Genomic DNA, 10,588 nt, shown 5'->3' on the forward strand with positions numbered 1-10,588 from the left:
ACTCGAGGAGACGGGAGCCGGCTGATCAGTCCGACTGCTTTTCTGCCGACGGTTGGTGTGCAGAGGCCTTTAGACGTTAGATTTAGGCAGATACGTTGAGAAATCCAATCCCCCTCCCCCACGGAAATTCGTGGAGATGGAAAAGGAATGTTAAGAGTTGACAATTCTGTCAGATATGAGGCACAGTTCTGCTTATTGTTAACAAAAACCAGCCTAACTGTAAAAATCTCCTAAAAATGATTTAATTCAAAAGGCTTTTGAGTTAAGACCTTTAAAAACATTTCCCCATTCTCTGCACTGTGGTCTTGTCACACGCTGATCCCAATCTTGGGGGTGCAGCTCTTGTTGAATTCCAATCATCTTCTTAGGAGAGCAGTTTCCTTTTACAGTCCTGGTGGACCTCTCCCTCCCTCCGTCCGTCCTCCTCCCACAACACAGCAGTATCCAGTCAACATCTGTTTGATTAGAGCTGCCCTCCTCTGTGTCTCTGCGTCGCTGTCTAACTTCCCTCTACGTTCTGTTTGTGTTGACTGGTACCGGGACACATCTGGCAGTACGTTTTTATGTTTTCAGCTACATCAGGGCCACTAACCCTCGGGGTCTGAGTGCTGCTTTCTCTTTATTATTAATTTCACTCACATTGCTGTTTAGCTGAGAGGCAGAACGAGGCCCTTCAAAAGCAGCCCAGTATAACCCACTATTTTGTCAGCACTTAATTGCATTGGTACATTTGGAGTGCCAAATGCAAAATGTTTAATACAAGAAGCTGAACAGGTGTAATTACTGTTCATTTGATGAGCTGTAAGATGATAACCGTCGTTAATGTGTTAATGTACTAAAGAGGAAGCCAACTGGCATTAGTGTTTTTGCAACAGGTTTATTTTGGGCCTCAGTATGACCATGAGCATCACCACCACTGCCATGTGCATATCCTCATTATAATCATCAGCATCACCGCATTTCTGCTACAATGTATCTTTGCTGGTTGAAGGACTGCTGAGTGCATCCACCACATGCTATACAAAATTTCAGGAAATTCTAAAGGAAAAACTAATATCCTTGAAATTATTGGCAATGGCGTCTGAGGCTACAGCCCCTGAAATTTGATGAATAGTCGCTGATTTAAAAACGATACTAATGGAAAAAATACCAATGAATCCATCAACATATTCTCATCCTAGGTCGTCAAATACCGACACTGTTTTGTCACTGTTTGTCATTGTTTTGGCGTCTCATACAGAAGCATAAGTCTGTATGAGGAACTGTATTAACATGTGGAAACGAATGATAAGGTTTAGGCAACAAAACTACTTAGGTAAGCTGTAGGAAAAGTCACCTACATAATGTTATGAAACAACAAACTTTAAATGAGGTTGTTTGACCCATCCGCCCACCTCAACCACCTCCTTAGATCTCCTGTTGCTGTAGCAGCAGATGAATGTGGATGTGAGATTGCCACTGCCTCACAACGCTGTCTACATAGGCCGCCTGAGCAGCTGCTCTCCCTGTGAACATAGTGTGCATGGGAGACGCAGCCATCAAGCGTTGAAGACGCTGAGCGCTGCGTTCACACCAAGAGCCTGTCAGCTTCATATCAGCTGAATAGCGGCTGCTGCCAGCCCTATGTTTCCCTTTACACTTTTACCTGTATAATGTCTATGAAAACTTTATATAGTTGAAATGTAAATGTGAAGAGTAGTAACCAGAAAGCATGTGTGGTTTGTTTATCCGAGAGAGAGAAAGAGAGAAAGAGGGCAGTGGAAAGATCAGATCCAAGCTCAGGTTGGTGAAGTTTTTATGACCGGGACGGGAGAGAGAGAAGAGTGCAACATACATATGAAGAAAGGGACAGATAAGACCGAGTTAACACAGTTTATCACAGAAGCCCTTGTCACAAAGTAGAAACAGAGGATATGAGAAGGGGGTTAGTTACTTTTCAAAACTATCAAAACATTGGCAACATACAGTCTAGCATATTATTGCCTCATCAACGTCAAGGATCTTATTTTGTCCTGGGGTTTCACTCCTGCTGCTGAAAATAATAATGAAGTTGAATGAGAACTCAGATTGAACTCATTGTCTTGGTTCTGATTTCATGCTGTGAAAGCTATAAACAGGCTATATACAACTAACTGAAATCTTTTGGTAAAGCACAGCATCTCACATCTTATTTTCATTTTACTGTAAAATAACTTTGTCCTATTATTGCGCGAAAATTTAAAGATTTCTTGCTGGACTAAACCCCTGGTGTTTCAAGATCCTTACAATGATTCTGACTATTGCAATAACTTTTTCTCTGTTTTGAACAGATACTTATTCATTTAAAGGTTATATATATGAGATTAAAACCATTATACAGCAGCAGACAACTATTTGCTATGTAAAGATACAGTGGAGTCATGGTGTCCTGAGCAGAGAGTGACACATTCATCTCTCACATGCACTGTTGGCTTTTAGGAGGCTGTTTCTTTTCTAAACTATGTCAGCCAATTACGGATAAATTTCAACCAAACATGAGATTGGTGATTGGAGGAACAGTGGAGAGACTAACAAAGATGGTTTTATTTTGTGCTTTTTTCACAATCTGTTTTAGTCCATGGAGTTTGGTGGGCCATAGAGCCCATTTGTTCTGATCTGAGATGCTTAAATTGAAAAAAAGTAGTTAATAGTAAGTAATTCTTGATTCTACGTAATTTGGTACCGATTTTATGGTAGTTTTAAATTAAAAACTTTGTGTAAAACGCTTGATTAATTGAGCTCTTGGGGTTCCCTTCATTCTAATAATTTAGTATGTGCTACAAAGGTCATTTATTGTGTAAAATAGAAGGCAGCCTGAGCCACATATAAACATGATATAGACTGTCATTGTTTCCAAATCTGTATGTACCCTATGTACTGTGCGAGGCATCAGAAGTTACACGAAACATCAGTTATCATAATGGTTACTGACTGTTCTCACAGAAGGTCAGACAGTAAGAATATAGAAGTGTTCCAAGAGATGCAAATTAAATCATGACCATATAAATAATGCAGATGACCTCTAGAGCCAAATAGAGCAAATTCATGTGCCTAAGGTTACTATGGCAACATGTGCACCATGGCATGTAGTGGAATATCATAGCTAGGTGTATGTTCGAGGCGATTCAACCGAAACTACTAATACCTCAGAAAACCTTTGTCAGGTTCAACCAAATGTGAAACCATGGAAAAGTTTTGGTGAATCAATATACATGAGCTCAGCCACATCACATCCACTAAATCAATTTTACAGTACAGCCCCATGAATGACAAAACAAGCTCTCTATTTCACTGTGTGGATGAAGCAGATAGAGAATATCACTGTGTAATCACAATTCATGCCTTTTGCATTTAATCTTCCTTAAAAGCCCAGTTTGTTTTGTATCCTGTTCTGGCTGAAATCTGTGAGGCATTACTACATTACATTTTTATGGTGAAACACATCGCCTGAACACATTGCATATGAAAAACTCAACAGCAATGTCTCTTTCCAGAAATCACGACCCAGTTACTCAAGATAATCCACAGATTGTGGTGACCTTGTGGTGAGTAGTTTCATGTAGGAACTATTTTCTTTCTACTGAACTACACCTGCCAACCGTAGCTGAAAGTTAGCTATCTTAGTGGTGCTAGGTGAGCTAGCTAACCTTACAGCTCATGCACACTTCCTTCTGTTCTGTGATATGTAGTAGTACGCTGAAATCTAGCTCCGTCCTCAGCACATCTCGCCTGCCAGACTATGGCCTTGACCAGTGTATTTTGTCCTTTAGGCAAAATAATGTTTTTTTTTTACCATGCTGAATACTCAATTCTTTTGAATTTACTGATACTTTGTATTAGAGATAATCCCACATCTCATTCAGGAAGTTACACATGCTTTCATTAGTTGGTGAAACTCTTGATATTGATTTGGGGACAATGATATGGCTAATTGATAACCTTGTTGTTAAACATACTGTCAAATTATATTTACTGTTACTGTTTGTCTGTGCATTGGATGGTTCTGGCTTCCACATCATCCATTAATTCCTGATAATGGACACCTAGTCAGGCATTATCTCTTATATAACCTCACCTTATATAAAACCTCACCTGCAATAAAATTCCTTGTTCTTTTTTTGTCATCCTCATAAAAAAAGAATCTGTGGTGTCCTACAAAACTGTGAGTTTCTCCACTTCCAAAATGAACTTCTTGTCATCTGTGGAGTCAAATCTCTTCTGACCTGCATCTGACTGATAGTCATTTAGAATTTTGGCCCGGTTTCACAGGTTGTGACGTGTCTTTGAAAGTTTGATCTAGAGTCTGCACAGGATATTTTATTTTGAAAACAGACTGGCTTCTTAACGCTGTTTCTGTGTCTTACTTCCTGCCAATGGGATTGCTCTGTGCTGCTTGATGCGGGTGGACTGCAGTTACTGTCAGAAATAGTCCAGCTGCGTATTCTACATAGAGCAGAGTGGAAATACACTTCTTGGACACACAGTGGGGTATTGTCTAGAACAGGCACAAATCAGCACTGGCGGACACATCCGGTGGATTTTGGCCGGTATAATATATATTTTTGATTTTCGGGGGAACTATTCTTTTAACTCTAACCAGCTAAAGAATGACCTGTCAATCACACATCAAAGGCATTATTCAGGGACTAGCTGGGTCACCTTATTGGATGAGAAAATTCAGTACTGTTCAGAACTAATGGTCAAACCAGGAAATAAAGATTAAAGTATAAATAAAAACCAAACAAAAGTACCGGTTAGTTTTTCCTCTCTGGTTAAAGGTGTTAGAAACCGTTTTGTTTGGTTTGAATAGAAAAAAAGAAAACATATATATGACTCACAGGAATAATGCAACTGCCCACACAGGCATTCACATGGTATTCCAGCTGAAGCTGTCCATTGTTAAGGAGAAAGCTTTAAAGCACTCTGCCGGAGTCTTAAGAACATTCCATAGACATACAGTACATGTCTTGTTTTCTGAAGGCATTGTTTAATGGTTGTATTATATGTTTCAATTGTTAATTCAGAGTTTTAATGAAATGGAAAAGTTTTACATCTAGCGTTGGGGAATTGTTATCCTACCACTCAGTCCAGAAACCTTGACAACTGCATGGCAGGTAATTTCTATATTCAGTGCCATTATGTCAAATGGATCTCTAAAGACGGTGCTTTTACCAGCTACTTGTCATTGCAAACAGACTTTTCTACCGCTTAAATGCCCCGCTTATGAAAAAGAAAATAAAAAAAAAGGTTGAAATGCTCAGTCATTATGTAAAACGGGGATACATCTTAAAGGTGTTAAAGTGTACTTATTGAAATCACCATTTTTAAAGCTAAAAGGAAAATTGCTCTCCTTGAGCTGGAGTCAAATTGCTGGCTAAAGCCTTCATGGCAGCTGCACTTAATTCTGGGTATAAAGCTTTCTCCAGGAACACAGAAATTCAAGTATTCTTTATCATGGCTGGAAAAACATCAAATGTGCACCATCCTGCACTAACAGAGTTGGAGCTTTGGGTTTGTTATCTGGGTTCAAGATTCAAGAGAGAGTTCCCTCTGCTCTAGTGATAACTATGTTCACATTGTTGTTCATTAGTTCAGACATCACAAGGTTCAACCTGGAAATATGAAACCAAACCTTTTAGACGCTCAGGAGGCCATCGTTACAGATGGTTTAGTTAAGGAAAGGAAAACATCCATACACCTACCTGAGTGCTTTTAGCTACCTAAATAGAGCCAAAACATGTTATTCATGCTCAGTTGATATTGTAATGAAAATAAATGTAATATGTTGACAGAGAAAAGCTCTGCAGATGTGTTACAATGCAGGAAAACACGTGTCCTTAATAGAAAGGAGCAGGCATCTGTCACCTTCCTGTCTTCAGAACAACTACGGCCCCTTTTGAGTGCCAATTTGAAACAGTTAGTGGCATCATACCTAAAAACGATAAAACATTTGTGATTTTCTTTACTTCCACAAAGAGTGAAGGTACAGTAAAAGTATAAATAAATAAATATGTGTACGTCTGTGGCAAACACTTCACCACAGGTTAGTTTAATGATGTTACTCAGTAAATTACATATGTACCAATTCTGCCAATCCTTGCAAACCAGCAAACAGTCTCGTGATTGTGTAAATAAAGTTTTTGCTGTTAAAAAATATGTTGCTACCATAAAACACCTGCTTTTAGGGTGGAGTTTGGTTTGGTAGTCTGTCTGCTTGAAAGACCACAGGGAGTAGGGGAGATTTTAACTTTAATAATTTATATAAACTGAACTGCCCTGCAGTCTATAATAAACCTAGTAAACAGCATAAAATAACAGAGGAAGTGGAGATAAAAGCAACCTGAGTTCTGCTTATCTCAGGTTGTAGTAAAAGGTTGCTTAATAAGCACAGACGGCTATAGAGACAGCCGTTCTGCCACAGTGATGTAATTAGTTTACAGTAACATCCCAATGTACAGACGACCAAAACAGCAAAATAAAGAGTCTTAACAACAGAAACAGTGTCAGATGTCAGACATACACTACCTGGAGATCCAGTAAGGTAGTTGTTAGTGATGTAATGATGTTAACGCTCAATTCGTGGTTCGATACAATTCACCATATTGGGTTTGCGATGTGATTTTCTCCAGATTTTTTAAAAGGACAATGAAGATGACTGAGAAAGATTCCTTTATTTCTCAGATAAAAATCTACAAAGTAAATATTTTCTGTATCAAATTATAGAATCATTTTTAATTTCTGAGGTAGGGTGCAAACTAAACAATGAATATTACCTTTTCCTTGTAAAAGTGAAACTGATGTCAATCGGCAACTACATAACATAATTGTTTGCCGGCATGGCCATTGGATATGGGATCTTACCGCCAAAATGCAATACAGCATTCTTACTTTATGATATTATATTGGCAGAGACCTCAGAATTTGCATTTACTGCCAGTCAAATAGATGGACAGCTTTAACCCAAATGTGGCGGGGCTATGACACAAAGTACTTGGATGAGCTGCAGACATAAGCCAAGAATGGTGGGTTGCTGGTGTTTTAGCGTGTATACTATGTTTCTGTGTGTTGCCTCAACAAGATGAAAACTAAAGTCTTCCATGGGTGTTTATGTGGTGTGATTCACATAATTTCCATGACCTGTATGGAAGCAAGCTGGGTTTATTTGTTTATTTGTTTTCAGGATTTCAGCTGCACCCAAACTTCAAACCCTACCTTTCTTGCATTTTCACTACCTTCAGCAGCTATGAGTGTGGTAGCCTCACTGATCTACTGTGTCTGTTTCTATATGTTATTCTCAATTACCTTCTAATGAGAGCTGTCTGGACAGGGATGAAGATGCATCCATCTCTGTCAGATTTCCATCTGTTTTGATGGACAGAAAGATCAAACCCATTGAACTTTTTTAAAAGCTGGTGGATCCATTACCATCTGTTTATCCAAGTTGAGGCAATTTTAAGTTTGTTTGCAGAGAAAAGACGATGCCAACTGTGCAGCCTCAGAGGAAGGTTCAGCCTACACCATCCTGTTGTTTTATGTAGAATTCATTAAGGAATTATATAAACATAAAATGAGGAATCTTGAATGTAAGTGTTGCAGGTCAGTTTTTACATTGAACTTATACTCTAAGCTGTAGTGCTGGTTTTCCAACAAGCATTCTTTCTTGCTACTATAGTATTCTCTCTCTGCTTTCATTTCACCCACCATGTTTATGGTCAGTGTCTCAATCATTCAAAAACTCAGTTATTATTATTAGTTATTAGTTATTTCACAGCTGTAGGAAAACGTCATTAAAAGTATCCCAGACTATTTTATTGTGTCAGAAAAAGTGACTTTATTTGTATTGTAAATATTCTGACATTCTGGGAAAGGAAAACACACCATGATAAAAAACCAAAATGTTGTGTAATAGCATGACCCATCTCACGCACAGTGACAGTTTTGAGGCATGTCAGACGGATGTCACATCATCTACTGTTGTAGATGTGAGATTTTATGCTGTATTCTGATTGGTTGTTTAGAAGATGTGGGTGTGATAATTTGGTCCTAAATTTTTTATGCAGGCTGTCCTTGCCTGACCAAAATTTTGTGCAACCCTCTCTTCTAAAAATCTCGATTTATTATATAGTTTCTAATAGACACGTTCCTCCAGCCTTGTAATTATTCTGTCATTCAGTTTGTTCCAGAAACGTAGAGTGCGTCCCAGTGGGATAAAGAACATAATGGCTATCAGCTTGTTTGCTCTGATAATTTAACATAACAGTTTGTTACAGCACAGTGGTTCAGTTTCTGGCACTGTTACCTCACAGCAAGAAGGTCCGGGGTTCAAATCCACCAGCTGGTCTTGGTTCTGTCTGTGTGGAGTTTGTATGTCCCTCTCAGTGTCTCAGTCTCAGTTTGTGCTTTTGGGAGGAAACTAGAGCACTTGGAAAGCTGCCCCTAGGTACTCAGCCTCGCACCCCATGTTAAATGTGCTAGGCCTTATGTAGATGTTTGGGGTAGTGTCTCTGCTGAGCTGGTCACTGTGCTGCTGGTTAAATAAGATTTCACAATGAGATTTTGTTGGTACACATAGTTAGATTTTATTTCTTCTTAAGCAGCTTGAGAAACACTTTGGAGAGGAGGAATCCAAAAATAAAAGTGGTCTAATTTCTACATTATAAAGCTATATGGCCTCTACTAATCAATGCATATCAATATATTGTATTTTACCAATGCAAAGATGTTAAAAACGATGCATCCCGAGTTCATCATAAATTGTATCTTCACATCTTGAACTTTTTTGCACCTAAGCTGATTGTTGAATCTTACCATCCCTAGTTTATAGCCATTTTCAATGCAGGAAGTAGTGTACGTAGTGAGGCTATGGAGGTTAGGATGATGGCTGAGCGTATAAGCTAGTGACAGAAGTAGCTGTGTAAAGAATGAGGGGAAAAAAAGCCTGTAAAAGAACCTTCACATCTCTGCACACCTGAAGTAGGTGTTAGTGATGTGTCGTTTGTGAAAGAGTCAGCTCGCTTATTTATTTATTTTTTTTAAATAAATTAATACAAGGATGGTAGTTTTTGTTCAATACAATGCAGAATCATTTCACTTTTTAAATTAAATTAAGACCCAAGCATGGTGAGACATTTCTATGTTGTGCCATAGCCAACATGCAAAACATAGTTCAATATAAATAAAAAAAGTAATACACACATTGCCATATATTCCAGCAATGAATGGAGTGCAGGGATGTATGCTGTGAAGGTGAAAAACCAAAATACAATGATGCAAAGTGGATGTCATTTTTAGGGAGCGACAGAAAGTGAATACATGGCTTACATACAGCTCACATGAGCTGTATATCAGCAAATGTCAGTTGCCTGCTGAAGATGCCCAGGACAGCCTCCAAGACAGTGGGGCTGGTGTCCTAATATCCATGCATTAATCCTAATCACTCTTTAGTTTTATGGTTGAATGGCTATAGGTGAAGACAAAATGGTACTAGTGTATTGCGTTAGATATATAAAAAAATAAAAAAAATAAAACATAACCTAGGTGGCATTACAGTTGCGACAAAGTGTAATTTCCAAACACAAAATTGATGAATATGGATGTAACTGGTAGGGTATAAAGTCAGCATTCCTGCATAATTTCAACAGAAGCCCTCCGATTGGATTTTCTTACTGAGAGAGAGAGCATCCACCACCCTTGTCATATTGTCAAGGACATACACCTGCATTACTTCAGTCAAATCAGTGGAATATGTGCTTTACTACTAAACAGAAGCCCTTGACCTCACAGGAAGATTTAAGACAAGGAGGTATAGAAAAGTAGATCAAACCAAACCAGCAAGGATAATCTACAACAACATCCCACAGTAATAGCTGAAAACATTTCAGACCTTTCAAATGAAATCAATAATTGATGTGTTCTGCTGCTATTTTTTTTAAGAATCCTAATGAGTTGTATGCAGGACACTGTTGGCAGGTGGGATTTGGGCTGTTTTCTAACTGTCACTTTAACTGATAATGTATTCTGTTTGGGTTCCTGTAATGTGTTCTGTTCAATAATTGGTACCAGGTGGTTGTGCCATGTTCAGATGGACAGAGCATTTAAATCCATCAATGAGGAAGGCCTATTTATTTTACACAGGCAGCTGTGGGTGACAGTGATGGTAAGAATCAAGCCCAGTGCAGATTGCATTACTGCACTGAAATCAAATTGTTAATGTGCAGGAAAATGTGTCAGCTGTTTGAATAATTTATATCAAACTGGGTGAACGAATGAAAGTATGAATATTTTTTTTTCATGGCATGGCTCATGCCAAATTGGATAATGTTACACATAAAAACACCAACATATAAATACATGGCTTTGTTGTGAAGAAAATCAGTATTGTGAGGAATGAATGGATAGATGAATCATGGTAAAATCATATAGCTTAAAGGTTGTGTGTAATCTATTGTAAGAAATGGAATATAATATTTAGGGACCGAGCCAGCGACTGCTGGAGGTCCCTATTGAAACTGCTGTTTCTTATTATTATTTTTAGCGCCTTCGACTACGTTTTTGCCCCCCTGAACATATA

Source organism: Morone saxatilis, unplaced genomic scaffold (genome assembly GCF_004916995.1).
Source record: "Morone saxatilis isolate NCDOM2014 unplaced genomic scaffold, NCSU_SB_2.0 Contig18, whole genome shotgun sequence".
Taxonomy (NCBI): Eukaryota; Metazoa; Chordata; class Actinopteri; family Moronidae; genus Morone; species Morone saxatilis.